The following is a 23,599-nucleotide window of genomic DNA, read 5'->3' on the forward strand; positions in this document are numbered from 1 at the left end:
CACTTCTCCCCACTTCTCATACTCAATCCCCCCCTCCTTGGCTCTGTTTCATGTGACACAAAACCGAATTTCCCAGCCTCCCTGGCCCTCAGGCTCCCTGGCTGGTTCAGCAAATGGGGAGCGTGGGGGACCCCTGAAGTGCAGGAGAATGGAAGCCCAGGGTAGTCCTCTCTCAGCTGGGCATCTCCAGGAACAGATGTGCCCCCAGGGGCCCCCCACTCCAGAGAAGAGTCCATCTCCCGAGCCGCAGCCTTCTCCGTACCTCGCTCCTGAAGGTCCCGGCTCCGTCTTCCAGAGCAGCCTCTGCCTACCTCCTGGGGGCCGCAGTGGGGTCTGCAGGCAGCCCCACGGCCCCACCTCTGTCTTTCTGCCTTCCAACTCCTGTGAGTCTTAATCTCTGTCTTAGTTTTCCCAGACCGTTAGGATAAAGTCTCACAGACGACTTGGCTTAAACAATGTGAATTTATTTTCCAACAGTTTTGGGGGCCGGACATCCAACATCAAGGCGTCAGCTAGATCTCTCTTCCTCTGAAGGCTATGACATTTTGGTGGAGGCGGTCTGTCTGTCTTTCAGTCAGCCTGGTCTTCTGTCACAGGCCATCTGTCTCTCTCTGTGTCCATAATTCTTGTGCTGATAAGGCTCTGGCCACACTGGACTCAGGTCCTCCCTGATTCGTTTGGCCTCAGCTTACCTATTAGGATCAAAGATCCTGTATTACAAATGGGTTCACAGCTGCAGGACCGGGGCTTAGGGGACACGACATGTCCCATTACAGTCCACCCTCTGGACCCCGGAAAGACATATTCTTCCCACAGGCAAAATACATTCTCCCATCCCAACATCCCAAAGCCTTAAGCCATTTCAGAAACAACTCTATGTTCCCAGTCTCATCAAAATCCGTCATAACTGAGATCTGCTCTGAGGCAAAATCCCCTCCATCTACAGACCTGTAAAACCCAGAAAATAAGCCATCTGTTTCCAAACGCAATGGTGGGGCAAGCATAGGACAAACATTCCCACTGGAAGGAAAATGAGGGCTGGTGGAGGGGGGGGTCTCAAGAAAACCTGAAGCCCAACAGGGGAAAGTCCTGGATTTCAAGATCTGAGAGGAACTTGTGGTTGATTCTCCAGCCAGCCGAGGAGCAGCACCCCAGCCCCTCTGAGCACTGGGGCAGTTGCCACACTTGCCCCGAATGTCAGGGCAGAAGCCCCTCCCTCTTCAAACACAGGCTGTCTGTCCAAATTCTGGGGCAGTGGCCCTGAGCTCTTGGCCTGAGGACATCTCTTTAGCCCAGCCCTCTGCTTCCAGAGCTCTGTCCTGGAAGCCATTCCTCTTTCATGGCACCCCATCTCTGTCCCTTTTGGCCCAAGGTGGCAGTGTTTCTTCAGACTTCTCAAAATCCTTGTCAGTCTTCCTTAAAATTCAGAGCCCAAGCATCAGTCCAAAGGCTCCCCTGTAGCTCTTCCTGGATAGCTCGGCTCCTCCAAGTCGTTGGTTGAGTGCATACACCTGATCTCTTTAGCAAATGATTATTCAGCCACACCCTCAGGCAGAGCCAGACTCCTGGGGACTTAACCCCCAGGAACCCAGGTGGGTCCTCTCAGGCTGTGTCACCCCAGCATCAGTGCAGTCTCTCTCCAGTGACCCTTTCATCATCCCAGAATGCTAGCCAGAGGAGGCCCCTCAAAGCATGGCCAGAGGCTGGGACTGTGGCCCACAGGCCCCTGGTGTGCCTCAGGTAAAGAGGGCCCTCTCCCGGATGGCAGGAGGCTCCGGGAGGCTCTCTCCATCCTGATGTCAGTGACATCCCAAAAGTCACATTCTCAACACACTAAATAACCTCCAGGGAGGGCCACAGGTGGCCTGGGCAGTATCTGAAGACCCTGGACCCAGGCGAGGTTTGCTGGCCTGCCTGAATGCAGGCACTCACACTCCCAGCTTTCGCCTTGGTTGATAGCTCCCGCTTCCACGTGGTGCGCTGTGGTGGTTGTATGTGTGCATGTTGGTGTGAATTTGTGTGTGTTTTAAAATATAAAGAGAGAGCTCCTTTTTCCAGGAATTTTATGGTCACAATACCCTGAGAAACCCCCTGAGTACAAAGTAGCTGGAAATGCCAGGTAAAATATGATACACATTTTTTAAATGGAGAGCTGAGCTTGCAAAAAGAGTAGTGGAAATTTCCAGGGGCCTCAAAATGAATAACATGACCTAAAATAGTAATGGTGGTGAGGTAATGCAGGGGCTGCCCAGGGCTGGTCTGCAGATGCTGGTCGTGACACATGGGGGCTTGAAAAGGGCACCCAAGACAGGGGTGAGGGCTTGGGCCCCAGGGGGTTAGAGGAGGGATCGAGATTTCTGCAAAAAGCCTCAGTCCCTGCTAAAACCTTGGTGCCAGGCATGGGTATAACAGTACACATCCAGTAGCGCGGAAACGCCTCTGCGGGGCTTGGCCGTCTCAATCTGGACTGAGATGGAAGCTTTAAAAGTCTCTCCTGAAGAGAAGTATTTCAAGGGTGCAGAGTCAGACCCTCCAAAGGTCCGCTTCTACCTAAAATCAATATTAGCCTTGGCAAAATGGTCAAAATCAACTTTTTTAGAACTTTGGAAATTAAACAAAGTCTTACAACAATTTGAGCAGGATTTAGTTAATACAGGTAGCTGGGTCTTGGTAAGAACGGTGAGCTTTGTGGCATTTTAACTTGTTCTATTCCAACTCCTACCCTCCAGGTGCATTGACCTCAGAAACCTGCAGCCTAGCAGGCAGCAGAAGGGAAAGCTCTGGCGTACTCCTGGGATCCAGGAGGCCATGTGCATTCCCAAGAGAGACCCCAGAAGACTCTAATCTCTGAGCTCCTGCTGACCTTGAGGACGAAGATGAGAGTTGTGAATTGTCCTTCACCTCCTGGAGCATTGCAGCCTCCTTGGTAGAGCCTGGGACACCATCAATTCTAGGAATTTAGGGAAGTTTCTGTCCAAAGCTAACTTATTGCTAAGTGAGCCAAGCAGAGAGGTCAGAGGCCACAGATGACAATAGTACAGACTTTATAGAGTTCTTCAGGGAAGTCATTAAATAAACAATGAGAGAAAATGACAACAAACAGAAACATCCAAGTTCCTGGAAGTAGGGAAAATCTTATTTCCAGAGCTGCCACACTACATTATTTAAAATGTCCAGTTTTCAACAAAACCTTATGAGACATGCAAAGAAACAGCACAGCACGGTCATGTACAAAAGCAGTGACAACAGCAGTCCCTAAAGACTTCCCCAGTCACTAGAAACTTCCCCTCGTCCTGAGGATGAGACCCTCGTCCCTGTCCTGGGAACCCAGTCACGTCCGGACATGGGACTGACTATGCAAAGACATTAAATCAGCTGTTATCATTATGTTCAAAGAACTAAAGGAAGCCACACCTAAAGAACTAAAAAAAAGCATGACTATGATGTCTCACGTAACAGGAAATATCAATAAAGAAATAGGAATCCATTTTTTAAAAAATCAAATAGAAATTACAATAATTGAAATGAAAAGTTGATTGGAGCGCAACAGCAGACTTTAGCTGGCAGAAGAAAGAATCGATAAGCTTGAAGATAGGTCAATTGAAGTCATCCAATCAGAGTAAGAGAACTAAAAAATGAGGAAAGGTGAGTAAAGTCTCAGACACTTGTGGGACACCAGCAAGCAGACTGACGTGTAATGGGAGTCCCAGGAGGATGGGGGAGAGACATTAAAGACAACACAAACGCATTTTTGTAACTTTTCCCTTATTCCTTATTCCCTTATTCCATCAAAGATAGATAAAAGATAACCAGCTATGACAATATTTATAAAATGTATAATTGACTTATAAGATACAGAAGTAATGTGTATGGGACAGAGGATGGGGCAAGGCGTGGAGTTTTATCGGAGTAAAGTTTTTGCATACTATTTAAATTAGGATGGCATTAAACCAAACTGTATTGCTAGAGAATGCAAGGTGTTAATTAAAATCCCCAGGAAAATCACTTAAAATATGTAGTAAAAGGGCGGACCACAGTGGCTCAGCAGGCAGAGTTCTCGCCTGCCATCCCGGGTTCAATTCCTGGTAACTGCCCGTGAAAAAAAAAATATATATATATATTTTTTATTACATACATGTATATATATATATATATATGTATGTAATAAAAGAAATAACATGATAATTAAAATGGCATATTCAAAAATACCTACTTAACACAGAAAAGGCAATAATGGAGGAAGACAGGAACTAAGATATAATACATAAAACAATTATCAAATAACAGGCATCAATCCTATGTTATTCATAGTTACCTTGAATGTAAATGGATTAAATATCCCAATCAAAAGGTGGAGAATGGCAGAATGAAATAATAAAATCATGACCCAACAATATGCCGCATAGAAGAGGTACACTACAGATCCAAAGACACAAATAAGTTAAAAGTAAAAGGATGGAAAGAGATATACCATGCAAACAGAAACCATAATTTTATAATGATAATTTTATAATTTAAAAAATATTGTATGAGAAACAAAGAAAGAAATTTGATAATGATAAAAGGGTCAATACATTCGGAAGACATAACAATTTAAAACATACATGCACCTAATAATAGACCCCAGAAACATGAAGCAAAAACTGCCAGAATCGATGAAAGGAATAGATATTCCAATAATAATAGATGGAGACTTCAATATGCCAGATTTAGTAACTAATAGAACAGCTACAAAGAAAATCAATAAGGACAAAGAAGACTTTAAAAGTACTATAAATCAGCTAGACCTAACAGTCATCTCTTGACCACCCCACCCAAGAACCCAGAATACACATTCTCCTAAAGTCCAAACAGAATGTCCTCCAGGATAAGCCACATGTTAGCCCATAAAAGAAGCCACAGTAAATTTAAAAGGTTTGAAATTACCCCAACTATATTCTCTGACCATGATAGAATGAAAGTAGAAAAGTCAATAATAGGAAATTTGGTAAAATCTTAAATTCTTCAAAATTAAATAAGACAGTCATAAATAACCAAATGGCCAACAAAGAAACCACAAGAAAACTAAACAACACCTTGATATGGGTGAAAATGAAAGCACAATATACCAAAACTTATGGAATGAAACCAAAGTAGTACTTAGCAGGAAATTAATAGCTATAAACAAATATATTAATAAAGAAGAAAGGTCTCAAATCATTAACCTGATCTTCCACCTTAAGAAATTAGAAAATGAAGAGTAAAATAAATCCAAGACAAGAAGAAAGAAGTAAACAATAAAGATTGGGGTAGAAATAAATGAAATGGAGAGCCAATAGAGAAAATCAATGGAACCAAAAGTTGGTTCTTTAAAAAGACAAACAAAATTGACCAACTAATAGCTAGACTGACCAAACCAGTAGAAAAATTACTCAAATTACCAAAATCAAGAATTAAAGAGGTCACATCACTACTGCCCTTAGAGAAACAAAAAGAATTCTAAAGTATAATTATGGACAATTGTATGGCAACAAAAAACCTAGATAATCTTAATGAAATGGGAAAATCTCTAGAAAGACACAAACTACTGAAACCAACTCAAGAAAAAATAGAAATATTAGCAAATCAAATCCAAGCACATAAACAAAGGCGTTTACGCCATGACCAAGTGGGATTTACCTGAGGAATACGTTTGGTTCAATATATGGAAATCAATTAATGTAATACATCAAATCACTAGACTAAAAGACAAAAATCATATTATCATTTCAATAGAAGCAGAAAAAACTTTTGACAAAACCCAACACCCTTTTGTGATAGAAACACTCAGCAAATCAAAAATTAGAAGAGAACATACTCAACATGATAAAAGGCATCTATGAAAAATCCCATGGCTAATATCATACTTAGTGGTTAAATACTGATCAAGAGCAAGACAAGGATGTCTGCTCTCACCACTTCTCTCAACATTTGCTTAAGTTATAGCCTTGACTATGAGGAAGAGAAGGAAATACCAGGTGTCGTGGTCAGGTTCATGTGTCAACTTGGCCAAGTTGTGGTACCTGTTTGCCTGGTTGGGCAAGCGCTGGCCTGTCTGTTGCAATGAGGAATTGAATCATGATCATGTCAACTGCATCCACAGCTGATTCCATTTGTAATCAGCCAAGGGGAGTGTCTTCTACAATGAGTGATGCTTAATCTAATCACGGGAAGCCTTTTAAGGAGGATTCAGAAGAGGCAGGCTCTCTTCCTGCTTTGGCCGGCGAGCCTCTCCTGCGGAGTTTGTCCAGACCCTCCATCGGAATCATCAGCTTCACAGCCTGCCCTGCGGATTTTGGACTCTACATCTCCATGGTCACATAATCCACTTTTATAAATTTTATATTTGCAAGTGTTCCCTGTTGGTTCTGTTTCTCTAGAGAACCCTAACTAGTACATCAGGCATCCAGATCAGAGAGGAAGATGTAAAACTATATCGATTCATAGATGATATAATCTTGTATGCAGAAAATCATACAGAATAAAAATACACTATAAAACTAATGAACTAGTTCAGCAAGATAGAGGATCAATACACAAAAAACAGTCTGAAAATTAAATTAAGAAAACAATTCCATTAACAATCGTTTCAAAAGCAATAAAATACTTAAAGAATGCATGTGTCCCAAGATACATACTCACCCTTACACTGAAAACTATGAGACATTGTTGGGCGAAATCAAATAAGACCTAAAGAAATGGAAAGATATCCATGTCTATGGATCAGAAAACTAAATATTGTTAAAATGACAATATTCCTGTAATTGCTGTACAAATTCAATGAAAGTCCTATCAAAATCCTGCCTGGCTTGCTTTTTTTCGGACATTGACAACATAATCCTAAAGTTCATATGGAAATGCAAAGGACCCAGAATAGTCAACACAATCTTGAAAACAGAAGAACAAATTTGTAGGACTCACACTTCCTGGTTTCAAAGCTTATAAAAAGTTACAGTAATCAAGACAGAGTGGCACTGGCAGGAGGATGGACACACAGATCAACCGAATGGGGCTGAGGGCGTAGCAGCAAACACGACAGTTACAGTCAGCTGATTTCGACATGCATTCCAGCACAACTAAATGGGAAAGAATGATCTTTTCAACATTTGGTGCTGGGAAAACCTGATTTCCAAGTGAGCATAAAGAGAGTACAAATTTTGCGAGAGAGAGATTCACAGACCTGAGGGATAAAAATGAGAGGGGGAAACACAATTGGTTAGGAGTTGCAGGTTAGGAGGTAGTGAAGAAATAATATTCAAAAGGATAGCAGCAGTCAGTTTTTCTTTGGAATTGATAGAAGTTGTGAATCCTTATGTGCTGATGTGAAGCCAAGATGCCCTCAGAAAAGGCCTTGTTCTCCTCATCCGTTCCTGTGGGCGCAGCTGTGGTGTGGGCAGAACCTTTGGGTTGGGTTATGTCAGAGGAGATGTGACCACCTCGTTCAAGCTGGGTCTTAATCGTTTTATTGGAATCCTGTATGAAGTCTCTCCTGGCCTGAGGCTTCTTGACTTCAGACCTCAGCCTCCATGGTTTTGCCTCTGAGGTTATTTTTCTCCAATGTGTCCCTTCTCTGAACCCCCAGTCCAGACTGACAGCACCTCTGTTTAGACAGGTCCCACAGCACTCTCGTCGGTTTTCTATGCAGTAGCCTTGGATCATGCCCATCAGACACGAGGAGTTTCCGCAAATCCTTCCTGGATAACTGCATGTCCAGTCCTGGCTTTCTCTGAAATGACTGACTGGTTTCACATTTGGCTAAGACCTCATGTGGGGCACTATTCTCTGGGGTCTCCTTTCCTGGTAGCCCAGAATTTTCCAGAATATCAATTTCTAGCTTCTTTGTACCCAAGAGTTCAGTTCTCAGCTTATCTCTTTCTTGTCACATTTCACTATAAGCTGTGAGGAGAAACCAGGCTGCGCTTTCCACATTTAGTTTGGAGATCTCTTCTGCTAAATATTCAAGTTCATGGCTTTTAAAATCTGATTTCCAGGCAAAGCCACTCATCAATTTTGCCAGATTATCTGCTATTTTAAAACAAGGATCGCCTTCCTTTCTGTCTGCAATAGTACACGCCTCATTTTTGTCTAAGGCTTTATCAGAAGTGTCTTTAGAATCCATATTTCTATCAACCGTCTCTCCAAAGCATCCCAGGCCTTCTCTATCAAGCTTCTCACAACGCTTGCAGAATCTTCCCCTTATCCATTTAAAAAGCTGTTCCAACATGTTTGGTATTTGCAAACCTCAGCAGCACCCCACTCCTGGTACCAAAATCTGTTCTAGTTTGCTAGCTGCCAGAATGCAATATACCAGAAATGGAATGGCTTTTAAAAAGGGGAATTTAGTAAGTTGCTAGTTTACAGTTAAAAGGCCAGGAAAATGTCCCAATTAAAACAAGTCTGTAGAAATGTCCAATCTAAAGCATCCAGGGAAAGATACCCTGATTCAAGAAGGCCAATGAAGTTCAGGGTTTCTCTCTCAAGTGAGAAGGCACATGGCAAACACAGTCAGGGTTACTCTCTCATCTGGAAAGTCACATGGTGAACATGGCGTCATCTGCTAGCTTCTTCTCCTGACTTCCTGTTTCATGAAGCTCCTCAAGGGGCATTTTCCTTCTTCATCTCCAAAGGTCACTGGCTCATGGACTCTCTGCTTTGTGGTGCTGCAGCATTCTCTGCTCTCTCTGAATTGCCTTCATTCTCCAAAATGTTTTCTCTTTTATAGGACTCTAGAAACGTATCAAGATTAACCCAAATGAGTAGATACATGTGGTTAGCTCATCCAACTTAACAACCACTCTTGATTAAATCATGTCTCCAGGGAGATGATCTGATTACAGTTTCAAACATACAGCATTGAATAGGGATTATTTATGAAATGGGATTTTGATTAAAACATGGCTTTTCTAGGAGACATACATCCTTTCAAACCAGCACAAGGACCAAGTCAGAAAAGGCCCAGAGAGTTTAGAGAGAAAAAGCCCCAGGAGAAGATGAGAGAAGAAGCTGCTGAAGCCAGGAGCTGAAAGCAACAAATCCGGGAGAGAAGGTCCAGCAGACGCCGGCCGTGTGCCTTCCCATGTGATAGGAATCCCAGATGCCAGTGGCTTTTCTTCAGAGAAGGTATGGTCCTGTTTATGCCTTAATTTGGTCCAGTTTATACCCTTAGAACTGCACATTTGTAAGCTATTAAATCCCCATTGTAAAAGCCAGCCCATTTCTGGTAAATTGCATTCTGGCAGCTTAAACAAACCAAAACTCCTCTGTATTGGTAACATAGGAGTCAAGAGATGCATAAATACAACTGAATCCACATCTAGACACATCATAGTGAATACACAGAGCATCAGACTCAAGTAAAAGTTCTAGAGGCAACTAATGAGAAAAGAAAAATAAGTACCATGGATCACCGATTGCAGCCAGGCTTGCATCCAAAATGACCTCCAAAGCGCTGAGGGCACATGCGTGCTAACAGAGATGTTTAGGCCCAGTTAAAGCAATCTTCAATAAGAAAAAGGTATTTGCATATAAAAGAAGACCAAAAGAATTTAACACTGACGTCCTTAGCTTAAAAGTGCTAAAGAGAATACTTTAGAAAGACAGATTGAATTTGCAATGTGGAAAAAGAAACGGAAAGAAATAATAAGCAGAAACATTGATATGTATGAGAGGAAATCTTGTCAAGTGTTGGCAAAAATCAACAGTAATTATGATAACGTGTGGTGCAGGAACTAGTCAGGTAGAAGCAAAATGCAGGAAAATAACTGAAGGGCGATCGGTGTCCAGTAGGCAAGGGCATTTGTGCTGCTCTGGCAGAGGACAGCAGCGCGGGGAAACTTTGTATGGTAAGTCAAGTTTACAACTAGAAAATGTGAGGGTACAAATCAAAAGACCAGAAAGAGAAGGTCTATCTTTCAATAGTAGGAGAGCAAAAGGGGAATAAAAACGATACGTTCAATTCTATAGAAGGTGAAAAAAGAGGAAAGAAGCAGTTACAACAGTCAGGTTAATAGTTGGCTGAGATAATTGCAAACTTACCAACAATAGTGAGTTTATGTGTTCTCTACTTGGAGTGGATCAGGTTGAATGAAAGACAAATCCAGGTACATGGGAATAACAAGAACTAAAATATTAGGACAGAAATTTTGAAAATAAAAGAAGATATACTAGACAAAAACCCAAGTTATTACATTGTAGTAACACTAATGCCAGATAAAAAAAGACTTTAAGATGAGCATGTTTTTAAAGGATAAACAACTCAGTACATGATGATGAAAGTAATTTGCTAGGAAGACAAAACTTCTAAACATGTGTGCTTCTAATAAATGAAGTCCCCACATATATGAAGTAAAAGGAGACGACTACAAGGAAAATTTGACATTACATAATCAAGTAGATGTTAGATGCTAACATATCTCTCTCAATCATCAATAGAGCAAGAAGATAATTTATATATGTGTGTATATATAATTCTGCACTTAAGAATGACCAGTTCAGGTACACATAAATTCCATGGTTAGAATGCTCACCTTCCATGCGGGACACCCAGGTTTGATCCCTGGACCACGCACTGAAAAAAAAGGGGGGGAAAAAACCCAGAATGACCAGTTAGACATTTTTTTGAAGTGAATAACACTTGGAGATATTATAAATACAAATCACATATTCAGTCACAAAGAAAGTGTCAGCAATCTCAAATAATCACTGGAATATAATAAAGGTTTTGAAATCAATCACAAAAAAAAAAACAAAAAAACACATACACTTGGATTTTTTTTCACAACGCAGTTTTAATATATCAAGAGTTAAAGGAAGAATATAATGAAATTTATAAATATTAGAAACAAACTATGATGAAGATTCCACATTTCAAATTTTGTTGGATGCAGGGAAATTTATAACCATAAATGCTTAACATTAGAAAAGAAGAAAGACTGAAAATCAATGAAGCTAAATGCTTATTAACTCAAGATATTAGTAAAAGAATTGGAGTGCCATACTAAACTCTGAAATCTGTTCTACAACTAATTGTGTGATGTGTTTTGAAATATATTCCCCTTTTGTATATGTTCTTTCTCACAATAAAATAAAAACAAGCAAACAAAAAATAAAGTGAACCCTAAAAAATAGAAGGAAGAAATAAAAATATGAGCAAAAATTACAGAGGGCATAAATTATAGAGAGGATCACAATTAAAAGGTGGTTTATTTATTAAAGTAGAGAAAACTCTGGCATGGTTAATTAAAGGAACACGAAAGAGGTTCGTGTTGTTGGGAACACACTGGGAATGTAAGCACAGACAGACGCTAAAAAACACTAAGAGAAGGCAACGACCTATTTATGTCAATACATTTGCATTGTTTTTGTTTTTGTTTTTGTTTTCATGGACAGGCACCAGGAATCACACCTGGGTCTCTGGCATGGCAGGGGAGAACTCTGCCTGTTGAACCACCATCACACTGCCCATTTATGTTAATATATTTGAAAACTTAGATAAAATGGAAAATTTCGAGGAAAAATAATGTGTCAAAAACAACTCAAAACTCAGGGCAGTAGAAGGCTGAAAGGAGCATTCTCCCAAATTTACGAGTAGAAAAGCCAAACTACAGTAAGTTCATTACTTTTCTTTGACCTGCCAGATTGCTGGTTCACAAGACCAGCTTGGCCCAGATCTAAGGAGAGATGCAAGAAGGCATGAGAGCCGGCCCTGGCTCACCTGGTGTGCGGGTTTGAATCTGTGGTGGACCCCAGAAAAGCCATGTCCTCATTCAGTATTGCTGGCTGGGAGTTTTGAAATTATCCACGGAGATGTGACCCACTGATTGTGGGTGGTAATTTTCGATTGGGTGGTTTCCACGGAGGTGTGTCTCCACCCGTTCAAGGTGGGGGTGCTTACTGGAAAACTTTAAAAGAGGAAGCATTTTGGAGAAAGCTTCAGAAGGACAAGATAGCCATGAGAACCACAAGAGCCCACGTGGCCAGAGATCTCTGGAGATGAAGAAGAAAAACACCCCCGGAGATGCTTCATGAAGCAAGGAGAGGAAGTTAACAGATGCCTCCATGCTCGCCACACACCTTTCCAGTTGAGAGAGAAACCCTAAACTTCATTGGCCTTCTTGAACCAAGGTATCTTTCCCTGGATGCCTTAGATTGAACATTTCTATAGCTTTGCTTTAGTTGGGACATTTCACGGCGTTAGAACCGTGGACTTGCAACTTAATAAATTCCCCTTTTTAAAAGCCATTCTGTTTCTCATACATCGCATTCTGGCAACTCACAAATTCGAACACCTGGCAAGACCAGAGAGGTGGGAGAGCCTCACAACCACTGCCCAGAGCTGCGCAGGTCTCTCCCGCCCACGCCCCATGTGTAGGCATTGGCCAGCTCGGTGTCATGCCCACTCCAGCTGCAGAGTGGACTGGGCATTGTAGAGTTTGTTCTGGGCACCTTGTGCTAAGCTTGAAACCAGAGCTGTTTGTTCTTCCTGTGACAGAGAAGAGAATGGATGAGAGGCCACTAAGCATCTAAGCTACGGCCTGTCCCTTCGGCCACATGAACACCCGTGGGACGCTGTTCCAGCACGTGCTCAACGACCTCAGCCCCCTGGAGACAGGCCATGCACCCCCAGCCCGGCACTCTACCCGCGTCCAGGCCGGAAGTGGCTCCCCACCACACCTGTGGGACCAGGGATAGAGCAAACAGTTGGGGGGCAGCCCCAGGGAGTCCTACCGGGGAGAGGGCAGGAGGACCCCCACGCTCTGGGGAAAGTGCTTTGGGTGGTCACTCTGAGGCATCGTGGTTCTGTTTCTGGAAGAAACTGGTCTGCTGCACTCTGTGTCCCAGCTCTGCCCTCAGGAGGGGCTTCTGTGAACAGCTGGCTTGGAAGCGCTGCCTTTCCTGGGGGTGGGACACAACCGTGCAACCCTGCCCGTTAGCACAGATGGGGCTTGTCTTCAGGGGTGAGCAAAGATGTCACCGAGCCCAGGGCAGGGTCAGTTTCCTTGGCAACATGGCTTCCTGACAGCCTGGTCGGCTGCTGGCCTAGTGGCTGCCACCCACAGGCAACACTCTCGTGTCGAAGAACGAGACTCTGGTCCCCAGTGGCTTTGAGACCCTTCTCCAACAGAGGCTGCCTTGAGGGCACCTGGAAAAGTAGACGTGAGAGAAGCTGGGGACGAAGGCAGACCTTTGACCTGACTTCGGGGCAGGGCTGACATCACTGCTTTCCCTTCCACCTTCCCAGCTTTAAAGGCCATGGGAAACCTTTTTTCCTCCTCTGGAGCTGCCACTTCCAGGTGGCTTCCAGACCTTCTATTTGAAGTTCAAAAGAAGTTAGCTTTTTCAGCTCTGAAAAGCCCAAGTTATGGAAATCACAGTCAAATGAAGTTGTAGGCTGGGAATGCCGCTCTCAGCAAAGTGAGGTCTCCTTCCACAGTGGACAGAATTCTAACACAGCCCCTAGGGTTTCCAGTCCCTGATGCATGCACACACCTTCTCTTTCAAATGCCAAGCTAGTGCAGCTGTGAAGGGAGTGTGCGGGAATAAGTGAAGAGACAGCGAGTGGGTGGTGGGCCTGACCTAATCGGATGGGCCAGTGAAAGGACCAGGCGCTTTGGGGAGAAGAGGTTCAAAGAGTGGGGGATTGGACACAAGGGATACCTGTTGTCACTGGCTTTGAAGTTGGAGGGGGCAAGGCCATGAGAGCAACTTCTAGGAATCCTCGGTGACCCCCCTGGATGTCTTCCAGCAAGAAAGCAGGTGCCTCAGTTCTATACCCAGAAGGAACTGACTTCTGGGGGTAACCCCGTGAGCCCAAACGAGGACGCTGACCTTCACCGAGGAAGGCAGCCCAGGCCCCCTCAAGCACAGCCAGGCCAGACCTTGAGCAGGGCCCCACCCTCCACACCCAGACCCCTGACCAGTGGAAATGGTGAGCGGATAGGTGGCTTTAAGCTGCTAACTTTGAGGCAATTCATTACACGCCATGGAAAACCAATGCACCCTCACCCTCTGCCTGCTCCGACCAGCTCCACCCTGGTGTACCCTTCGTCTCAGACTCCTGGCACAGAGTATCCCCCATGAGCAGACACATACTTACAGAATACCTGATCTCAACAAAGGTGGCACTGCTACATGGTAGGGAACCAATGGTGTTCGTGATAAATTTTACTAGATCGATTAGATGTGCACAGGAGGGAAAAAATTAGGTTAACCCTTACCTCACACCATACAAAAAAATATATTCCCGGTGGATTTGCAGCTCTAAAAGGGAAGGGAAAAAAACAAAAAGCTTCTGGAGGATGTCATAGAAATATTCCTGTTCTTGGGTAAGCCAAAATTTTAAACAGGGCACACAAAGCCCTAACCTAAAGGTAAAAGATGAATAAATTGAACTACATGAAAATTTTAAGCAATTGTGTGGGTTAAAGATACTGTTATGAGAGTAAAAAGCACGTTATAGCAGGGAAGAGGATATTTGCAGCATATATATCACCAACAAAAGGCTCTCCCTGGAATGTATAAAGAACTCCACAAATCAATAAAAAAGTAATCAATAGAAAAATGGGCAAAAGTCTTCAGCAGGCACTTCATGAAACAGGAGAATAAAATGACCAATAAACATGAAAAAAAAATTCTCAACCTCATTAGTCATCAGAAAAATGCAAATAAAACCACAGTGAGCTACCACACACCCAGAGCTTGAATAAAATAGAAAGGCTGGCGAGGCAAGTGTTGGCAGGAAGGTGGAGCAACGGAACTCAGCTGTGTACTGGCGGTGCGGGTGCGAGAGCCAACACTTGGGAAGCTGTTTGGAAGAGCCATGAAACCAGATTGCATGCCCTGACCCAAGAATTCCATCCCCAGATTTGTTCTTAACTGAAACGGCACCAATGTACCTCAAAAGACAAGAATGTTATGGGTTTATTCATAATATTCCAAAATTCGAGTATTCATCATTGGAATGGATAAGCAATGATGCTTTGAAACGATGGAACCCTAAGAGGAACCAGAACCAGTGATCGGCACAGCCAACGATGTAGCTCAGAAACATAACATGGTATGAAAGAAGCCAGGCAAAGAGGGGGCATGATTCTATTTATAAAATATAAATTCCAGAACCGGCCAAATGAATCTACAGTATTAAATCAGTATTGTCCCTCCCCAAGGAAGGTGGGGTAGTGATGAGAAGGATGCGAGCGACTCCTGAAGTTCTTGAATGTTCTGTTTCTTGATCTGGGTGCTGGAAACGTGGGTGTGACCTCTTTGCAAAAATCCATCCAACTGCACTCTAGGGATTTTTGCATTTTTCTACATACATGTTATCTTTTGATTAAAATTCTCATTAAAGAAAACAAAAATTTTGAAAAGACAAGATATCCTAATAGAAAAATGGGTAGAGACCACACACCAGGCATTCTGGAGGGCATAACCCAATGCCTGGCCTCCTGGGCAGAGCCGCTCCGAGTCCCAGTCACGAGAGGGCCGACCCCACAGGGGTCCATCCCACAGCAGGCCTCGCGATCCCATTGCACTGCGGGGAGGGGAAGCGGACCTGGCCCAAGGCCCTGCGAGAGGCCTCGGGTGTGGTCAGGGGCATGCAGACGCCCTGGGGCCAGCAGCCCTCAGAGGCTCATGCCCTGAGCCCCAGAGGTACATGCAAGAACACTGGCATCGGCTTACCCCACAGCAGCCCAAACTTGGCGGGATCTGCAGCGCCCATGGGCAGGAGAGCCGCACAAACCTCAGGGACATATGGCAAGGTGGCGGCACCCTGGGAGGCAGGATGTTTGTCTGATGGCCGAAAACACGCCGTCCTAAGTAGGGCAGTGCGCCAACAGGACAAAAACGGCACACAGGAAAGATAAACACCAAATCTGAGAGATTCCCAGTGGAGAGAGGAATCGAGGAGCCCTGCAGGGTGCTCTGTGGGACGGTGGGCTCTGAGCGTGCCGTGTGTGCCGACATCCTCAAGGCTCTTCGCCACGCGTGGAATAGCTCAGGCTGCTACAATGGCGAGTGGGGACCAAGGCTACCCAAGCCCCGCAACTTCCTTGGCCCTAGAAAGGCCCCTGCGCCCAGCACCTCCGGCCCTGGTAGCACCGCCTTGGAGCCATGGCTGTGCAGCCCCACTCCTTGTGGGTTTGGGGTGAGTCTTTCTAAGGTGACTCCCAGACCCCCGAACTCAGATCCCTGTTCTGTGAAACGTCAGCTCCCTGGCCATCTGCAGGTAGAGGACACTGTGCAGGGGCAGCTGAGATCTGTCCGCTGGACCAGGGCTCACACAGCCCCTCTCCCCAGGGGATTCTGGGTGACTCCTGTGCTGCCGGAAAAGGGGAAGCCAGCCAGACCCCAACCCATGGGTTGGGGGGCCCATGCTCCAGACAGCAGGGCCTCGGGAGGGCACTGCGCAGCCCCTGCCCCTCCCAGCCTGGGCCACCACTGGATGGCAAGAGGGGGCTTTGATCACCCACAGGGGTGGTGAGGGGAAGCCCCACCCACCCCAGCCAGTGGCCCCTGCCTCTCACTTGCCCAGGAGATAAGCCCACCTTTCTCCTGCCACTAATCACCCACAGGGGATTTCCTTAGGGGGTTTGGGAGGATGAGCAGAGAGAGCCCCTCCTAAAAGCTCCCGGGATAGGACCTGCCCCTCATCCTTGAGGCTGGACCCTCATCCAGATCCACTTACGGCTTCCCAGTCCCCCTGGCCGGCCCACCAGCCTCCGGTGCAGCCTCTTCCAGCCCACCTCAAAGCCACTCTGCCAGCCTGGGAAAGAGCACACACGAGGAGGTGGTTCATACATGCATGGGGCCCCAGGCTTAGTCAGGGTTGAGGAAAGGGGGGATGGAGGGATGGGTGGGCGGGTGTGTGCACTGATGGACACATGGTGGGTGAGGGCTGTGTGTGTGATGGGTGGGCGGGTGTGTGCACTGATGGACACATGGTGGGTGAGGGCTGTGTGTGTGATGGGTGGGCGGGTGTGTGCACTAATGGACACATGGTGGGTGAGGGCTGTGTGTGTGATGGGAGGGCGGGTGTGTGCATGGGTGGATACATGGTGGGTGAGGGCTGTGTGTGTGATGGGTGGGCGGGTGTGTGCACTGATGGATACATGGTGGGTGAGGGCTGTGTGTGTGATGGGTGGGCGGGTGTGTGCACTGATGGACACATGGTGGGTGAGGGCTGTGTGTGTGATGGGTGGGCAGGTGTGTGCACTGATGGACACATGGTGGGTGAGGGCTGTGTGTGTGATGGGTGGGCGGGTGTGTGCACTGATGGATACATGGTGGGTGAGGGCTGTGTGTGTGATGGGAGGGCGGGTGTGTGCATGGGTGGATACATGGTGGGTGAGGGCTGTGTGTGTGATGGGTGGGCGGGTGTGTGCACTGATGGATACATGGTGGGTGAGGGCTGTGTGTGTGATGGGTGGGCGGGTGTGTGCACTGATGGATACATGGTGGGTGAGGGCTGTGTGTGTGATGGGTGGGCGGGTGTGTGCACTGATGGACACATGGTGGGTGAGGGCTGTGTGTGTGATGGGTGGGCAGGTGTGTGATGGGTGGATGAATGAAGGGAAGGGTGAGTGGATGGGTGGATGGACGGATGGATGGGTGCATAGATGGGTGGTGGGTGGATGGATGATCGGTAGGGGGTAGGTGGATGGGTGGATGATGGATGGATGGATGGATGGGTAGATGGGTCGATAGGTAGGTGGCTGGCTGGCTGGATGGTGGGTGGATGGGTGGATGGATGGAAGGATGGGGTGGTCAGCTTTGGGGCTTCACCTGATGCTAATGTTCCCTCCTGAGACATTTTGTTCATTTGGAGCTGCTTTGGGGGTCAAGAGTTCCAGAAACAAGACTCCTGGCAGCCAGGCAGCCATATTAATTTAACTTTTACCACGGAAACAATGCTCTAAGGAGTTGGAGGGATACTCTCCCCTTCATCAGCGACAATATACTTGGTGACAGCTTCCTTAGCCCAGGTGGAAGCAGGCTGTTGGTTTGGGGGCTGCTGTTTCTGGGTCTCCTGGGCTCAGGTTCACTCCAGGAGAATATTCCAGCCTCCCCCTTTGGTGGGACCAGGCAGCGGGGCACAGGGGCCTCAGGACAGCGAAGAGACAGATTTTCACACGCTCCAAGGAGAACTTGCTGCGTTGTGATTTTCACCTTTCTCTAAAAAAGCAGAAGAAATACAAAACCCAAAGCCACCACTCTGCTCACGTGACCTGGAAGCTGAGCTCCTGCCTGCAGGGAGTTTTCCACCAGGTGGAAGGTTTGGCTAATGCTCTGAAAGCAGAAGGACACTAGCAGCTCTTGTTTTTGGAGCAAGGTGCCGGAGCCGGCTTTCTGGGCAGAGTGTGTTGGAGGGAAAAGGCCCAGGGGGTGTCGGGAGGTGCGTGAACTTGCCCGGGGGCTCCGGCGAGGATCAGCCTCGTGGCCGGTCTGCAGGCCTGGCAGCCTCTGGGCAGCTTCGGCAGGCACGCCAGGGAGGCCATCCAGTCCTGGGGTCTCAGTGCCCACAGCAGCACCCTGTGAAGGCCCAGAGAAGATTCCAGGGTGACCACCCTGCAGGGGGACATGGCTTGGCAGCTGGTACAGGGTCTGATGGTGGCACAATCAAACTGTGCAGATCGCCAGCCTGCCACTGGCCCTAGCCTCTCGTGCTGAGTGAGTTTTGTATGGACCAATAAAAAAAAAAGAGCCACTATTAAAATCGAGTCGCTGGCACATACCTGGCTTAGATCACACAGGAGCTGGCCTTTTGCACTGGAATTTGCAGCATCTGTTCCAATTACGCCTTGTTTTTCAGCTTAAAGATATTAGCCCGATCGGAGGGCTCCGCGAGGGGCATGAATGGCGCATTGTTCTGCCCCGCGGCCCCGCAGACGCGCAGACACCGTTAAACGGCTCGGCGGCCCAATTAGAAGTGGCGGTGGGCAGGCGGGGGGGCAGGGGGCTGACCACCAGGGCACAGGCTTTACGGGCGGTGGGGGCTAACGTGGACCATGTGTGGGGAGCCGGCCTCCGGCACGCACGTCTGCCGGCACCCTGACAGGCAAAGCCGCGGCCCATCCATCTTGACGGGGTGCCCGTGGGGTCCCCCACCTGCGCAACATGGCCAGCCAGGGGAGGGGTGGCCCCAGGGGGGTGGGGATGGACGTCTGGGCCATCCGGGGTCTCCAGGGGAGGGCCCAGGCAGAGTGCACCTCCCAACTGCCAGATGGGCTTCCACTGCAGCAGCACACACTCATATGTGTGTCCTCACACTCACACACACCCACATGCATGTGCTCAGATACACACTCACACACACTCACATGGATGTTCTCACACACATATGTGCTCACAGACATGCATTTGCTCACACACATACCCTCACATGCATACACTCAGATATGCACTCACACACACACTCACATGCATATGCTCATATATACACATGCATATGCTCACACAACACACACATCCACTCACACATACATGCTACACTCATGCACATACACACACACATGCATATGCTCACACACACATGCACACACTCACACGTGCATATTCATATGCCCCCACACATGCATATGTGTACACATACACTCACAAACATTCACACTCATACATACACAACCAGACACTCACTCACTCATGCGCATACACTCATACACTTTACACTCACACCTCACATACATTCACACTCACATGTATACACTCTTCTCTTTCATATACATACACCTGCACACATGTACTCACACTCACTCCACAACACACTCATTCATGTGCACACATAACCCACACTCACATTGATGCAGAGGCTCACATGTACACACACATACACTCACACATGCTAACTTACATAAATTCTAACACACACTCATGCACACTCACACAAATGCACATATGCTTGTACACTTACATACTCACAAGCTCACACACTGGCATACACTGATAAATACACAAACACACTCACATGCTTACACATATTGGCTGTCAAACACTAGCACTCTCGCAATCACACACACAAGCACTCACAACCCCACACATTCACACACTCGTGAACACACACTGACACATGCACCTAACACTGCAGGTGCCTGCGTCCCTGCTCCCACGCCTCCTGTCCTGAGCCCAGGGAATTCTGATCTGCCTTTTCTGTGTAGAAGCCACTTCTAGGAAACACAGGTCTCAGCCAAGTGGTGGGAACTGCGACTCGGGGCCACTGACCGTTTTTAGGTCCCTCAGGCCAGAGGATTCGTGTCCACGGAGCTGGCATAGGGCACGACCCCAAAGCTAGGCTGCTGGGGTGCAGTCGGAAAGTGGTGCCTTCACTGTGTCCGCTGCTGCCCGCATGTTCTGCCCCCTGGGTGAATGGAAGGCAGCCCAGAAAGGCCCAGTGCAGGGGCCGGGGGTGGCCGGGGGCGGCCGGGGTGGCCGGGGGCGGCTGGGGGCGGCCGTGGGCAGCTGGGGGTGGCCGGGGACGGCCGGGGGTGGCCAACCCTGGAGCTGCATGCCTGCGAGGGGCACGTCCTCCACCTTCATGAGACGCTTCGAAGCACCCAAACTGGGTGACAGGCAAAGTCAGGGTGGCGGCCTCTCCGCCTCAGTTGAGCAGCCCAGCCCTGAGTCCCTCGCTGAGGAGGGTGGATTGGGGACAGGTAGGCAGAGCTCTCCTTGGCGAAAGGCCCGGACTTGTGTAGGCGGGGCTGGGGTCCCTCCGGCCTTTTCTCCTGGGGCCTTTGGAGACTCCTGCCCGGGGCCCCTCCTGGAGGTGGTGCCAGCTCCTCCTCTGGCCTGTTGCTGGGGGCACTTTCCCAGCCCGCGGGCAGCCCAAGGAGGGTCCGCCTGCACTCCAGATGGCACCTGCAGTCTGCACGAGGCCCACCTGCGGAGGGGCCCAAGCAGCCCAGCGCACTCAGGTGCCACCTGGGCGAGGACCCAGGACCCGTCCCAGGGCTTCCAGACAAGTTCGAGGCCTAGAGGACTAAAAAGATACTGGCCCCAAAATGAGAGCCACAGGCTGCCGGTAGGAGGGTTTAACGCGAAGACTGTAAGTTACCAGGGCGTCCACTGCCCGGGCGCCCCAGTGTGCATCACCCAAGCACAGCGTCCTGCCCCTGAGCTGCGGCGGCCTCGGAATGAGTTTAAGGCGAGGTGGGGGGAGGGCTCCCCAGGACAGGAGGGTGGGAGAGCTGGTGAGCCGGTGATCAGAGCTCCGTGGTGGAGAAAACCCTAGAAGGAACAACAAAGGGACAGGACTGTGAGCATTCTTAATTTCTTCCTTTGCTTTTCCGTATTTCCTAACTCCTCGATGATAAGCGTCTATCGCATCCACAATCTGAAGAGAAGTAGAACCCCGCCCAGACCTGGCTCCCGAGGCCGAGGGAGAGGGGTCCCCATGCCCCGCAAGGCTGGCTGGGCCTGGGGCTGGGAACAGAGGGACCTCTTTCTTCTCCAGCCGGGGCTGGGCCGCTCTGACATCATTCCTGCCTCGTGTAACCCGAGAAGCACAGTGGGGACTGCCGGGACCGACGATCTGGCGAGCTGCTGCCCGTCCCTCCGGCCTGGCAGCCGGCCGTGCCCCTCACCCACTTGCGGTCCGCAAGCTGGGCCTGCAACCGCCAGACACGTGGGGCTCGGCAGGGAGGTCGCGCCCAGGGCCACCTTTCGGACACGCACCCACGCTGGCATCAGGCTGACGGCGAAGCTTGTGTCGGTTCAGCTGGAAGGGTTCCCCTTGGAGGGACCCCAGCCTCTCCTCTCCTCTCAGACACCCCCCGCCCTCCTTACCTGGTGCCTTGGGTGGGCTGCAGTTGCTGCCTATTGTCCACAGAGGAGAAGACGGGGATGGGGCAGTTGAGTGGCCCTGGAGGTGGACAGGTAAAGGCTGCTGGATCGAACGCCCCAGCAGGGGAGGGGCAGCTGCCCTGCTGCTTAAATGTATCCTGAGGTCAGGTCCACATACGGTGCCTTGGGGGGCCGGTCAGGGCTCGAACAGTTGGGAGAAATGCCCAGCTTTGCAGCACCTGCCGACGGTGGCCTCAGAGCCCCAGTGCTACAAGCTGGCACCCAAAGGGTGCTGGGGAAATGCCGTGCATCTTCGGTCAGTGCCCACACCTGGGGCATCGGGCACTTGGAAATGAGCTCAGGGACCTATCCTCTCCCCCAGCAGGATGACCGCAGGGGACCCCCAGCTCCTTTACACCACCTGTGGTATCTCTGCACCCCAGCAGGTAAGGTCCCAAGAAAGGGGCACCCCGTGGGCATAGAGGGGACTCCTCTGGTACCCTCTCTCGCTTGGCCTGTGCCAGCACCCGGCACCCGGGCATCTTATTGGAGACCCTGCTTGTGGGGGCAGCTATAGGATCTGTCATTTTGGACACTCCAGGACCAGCACAGGCGAGGCAAGGCCCTGGGCCTGGAGAGGGGTCTCTGGAACCCCTGAACTTGGCCCAGCCCAGTGTCCATCGTGGCTGTGGCCGAGCCCATTGTCCTTCCATGCATTGGTTGGGAGGGACAAGAGGCATCCCCTTGCCACCTGCCCTGGAGAGCAGAGGACCCAGGAACCCCAGAGACCCCTGGGCTAGGCTGACCACCGCACTGGGCCTAGGGTGCACTGGCTGCCCTTTCCAACCCCTCAGTGGCCCTCACCCTGAGAAGCCAGGCCCAGGAAGTTTGAGTCACCCGTCCAGAGACACACAGCTCTCACGCGGCAGAGCTGGATCTCTCCGGCCAGCCCGTGGCCCTCCTGAACTCAAGCCAATGACCCAGCCTGGGCCCCGGCTCCCCACCCCGTGAGCACACTCAGTGCACACTCAGTGCACAAAGGGATGTTAAAGAAAAATCAATCCAGAGTGAAATTATTTCAGGGCAAAACAATTACCTTTATGTTCAAGAGAAATGGGGAGAAAGCACTTATTTAAATTGCTGTCTTATAACTATCCAAGGAGCTATTTTCAGAAACCATTCAAACATTTTCCCTTCTTTTCTTGGAGAAGCCCCCCTTCCCTTCCCACTGGGTGCCAAGCTGGCCCAGCCCTGGTGGCATCAGCAGGGGCCCACGGAACCCCCCGGGGGGCTTGTGACGAACAGCAATGGCTTCTGTGCTGCCCGGGCCTCTCTCGAGGGGCGAGGGGCAGGAGGCTGGGGGTCTTTGCGAAGCCATTAACAAAGTGGACCTTTGAGGCTGCAGAGAGAGCCCTGCTTTTCACAGCAGAGGTGGGGGGAGGCCAGGCCCCCCCGCGCCAAGGTAGTTAAAGAGTGAACGCAGCTCCCAAATCACTTTAAATATGTTAAGCAAACATAAGGCAGGCAGCATGGATATTAGGTCATTTCTCATAAATATTAATACCGGAGTTTTCCAAGGGGCAAAATTAAAGAAACAAAGATGCCCCTTCACTGCAACCTCATGTGCATGGCCCTGGAAAGGGCCCAACTGGGAAGGAAAAAAAATCAAGTAATTCAGCCCCAAAATACTCCTCAGCACTCTCACAGAGGCTGCCAGTTGGGGTTGGCAGGAGGGTGAACTTGCTCTGAATTCTGCAACTTACAAAGGTGAGGGATGTGTGAGCGAGAAAGGGCAAAGGGAGGCCAG

General features: G+C 48.6%; 1 long non-coding RNA gene across 1 annotated transcript; it reads right to left on the minus strand.

The window, feature by feature from the left end:
- Positions 1-450: 450 nt before the first annotated feature.
- LOC143664838 (uncharacterized) lies at positions 451-19,143 on the minus strand. Its single transcript, XR_013166612.1, has 3 exons — positions 18,750-19,143; positions 18,424-18,546; positions 451-692 (listed from the first exon to the last, which is right to left on the minus strand). It is a non-coding gene; the product is annotated as an uncharacterized LOC143664838 (long non-coding RNA).
- Between the last annotated feature and the right edge of the window lie 4,456 nt (positions 19,144-23,599).

This window comes from Tamandua tetradactyla, chromosome 2 (genome assembly GCF_023851605.1).
Source record: "Tamandua tetradactyla isolate mTamTet1 chromosome 2, mTamTet1.pri, whole genome shotgun sequence".
Classification (NCBI taxonomy): domain Eukaryota; kingdom Metazoa; phylum Chordata; class Mammalia; order Pilosa; family Myrmecophagidae; genus Tamandua; species Tamandua tetradactyla.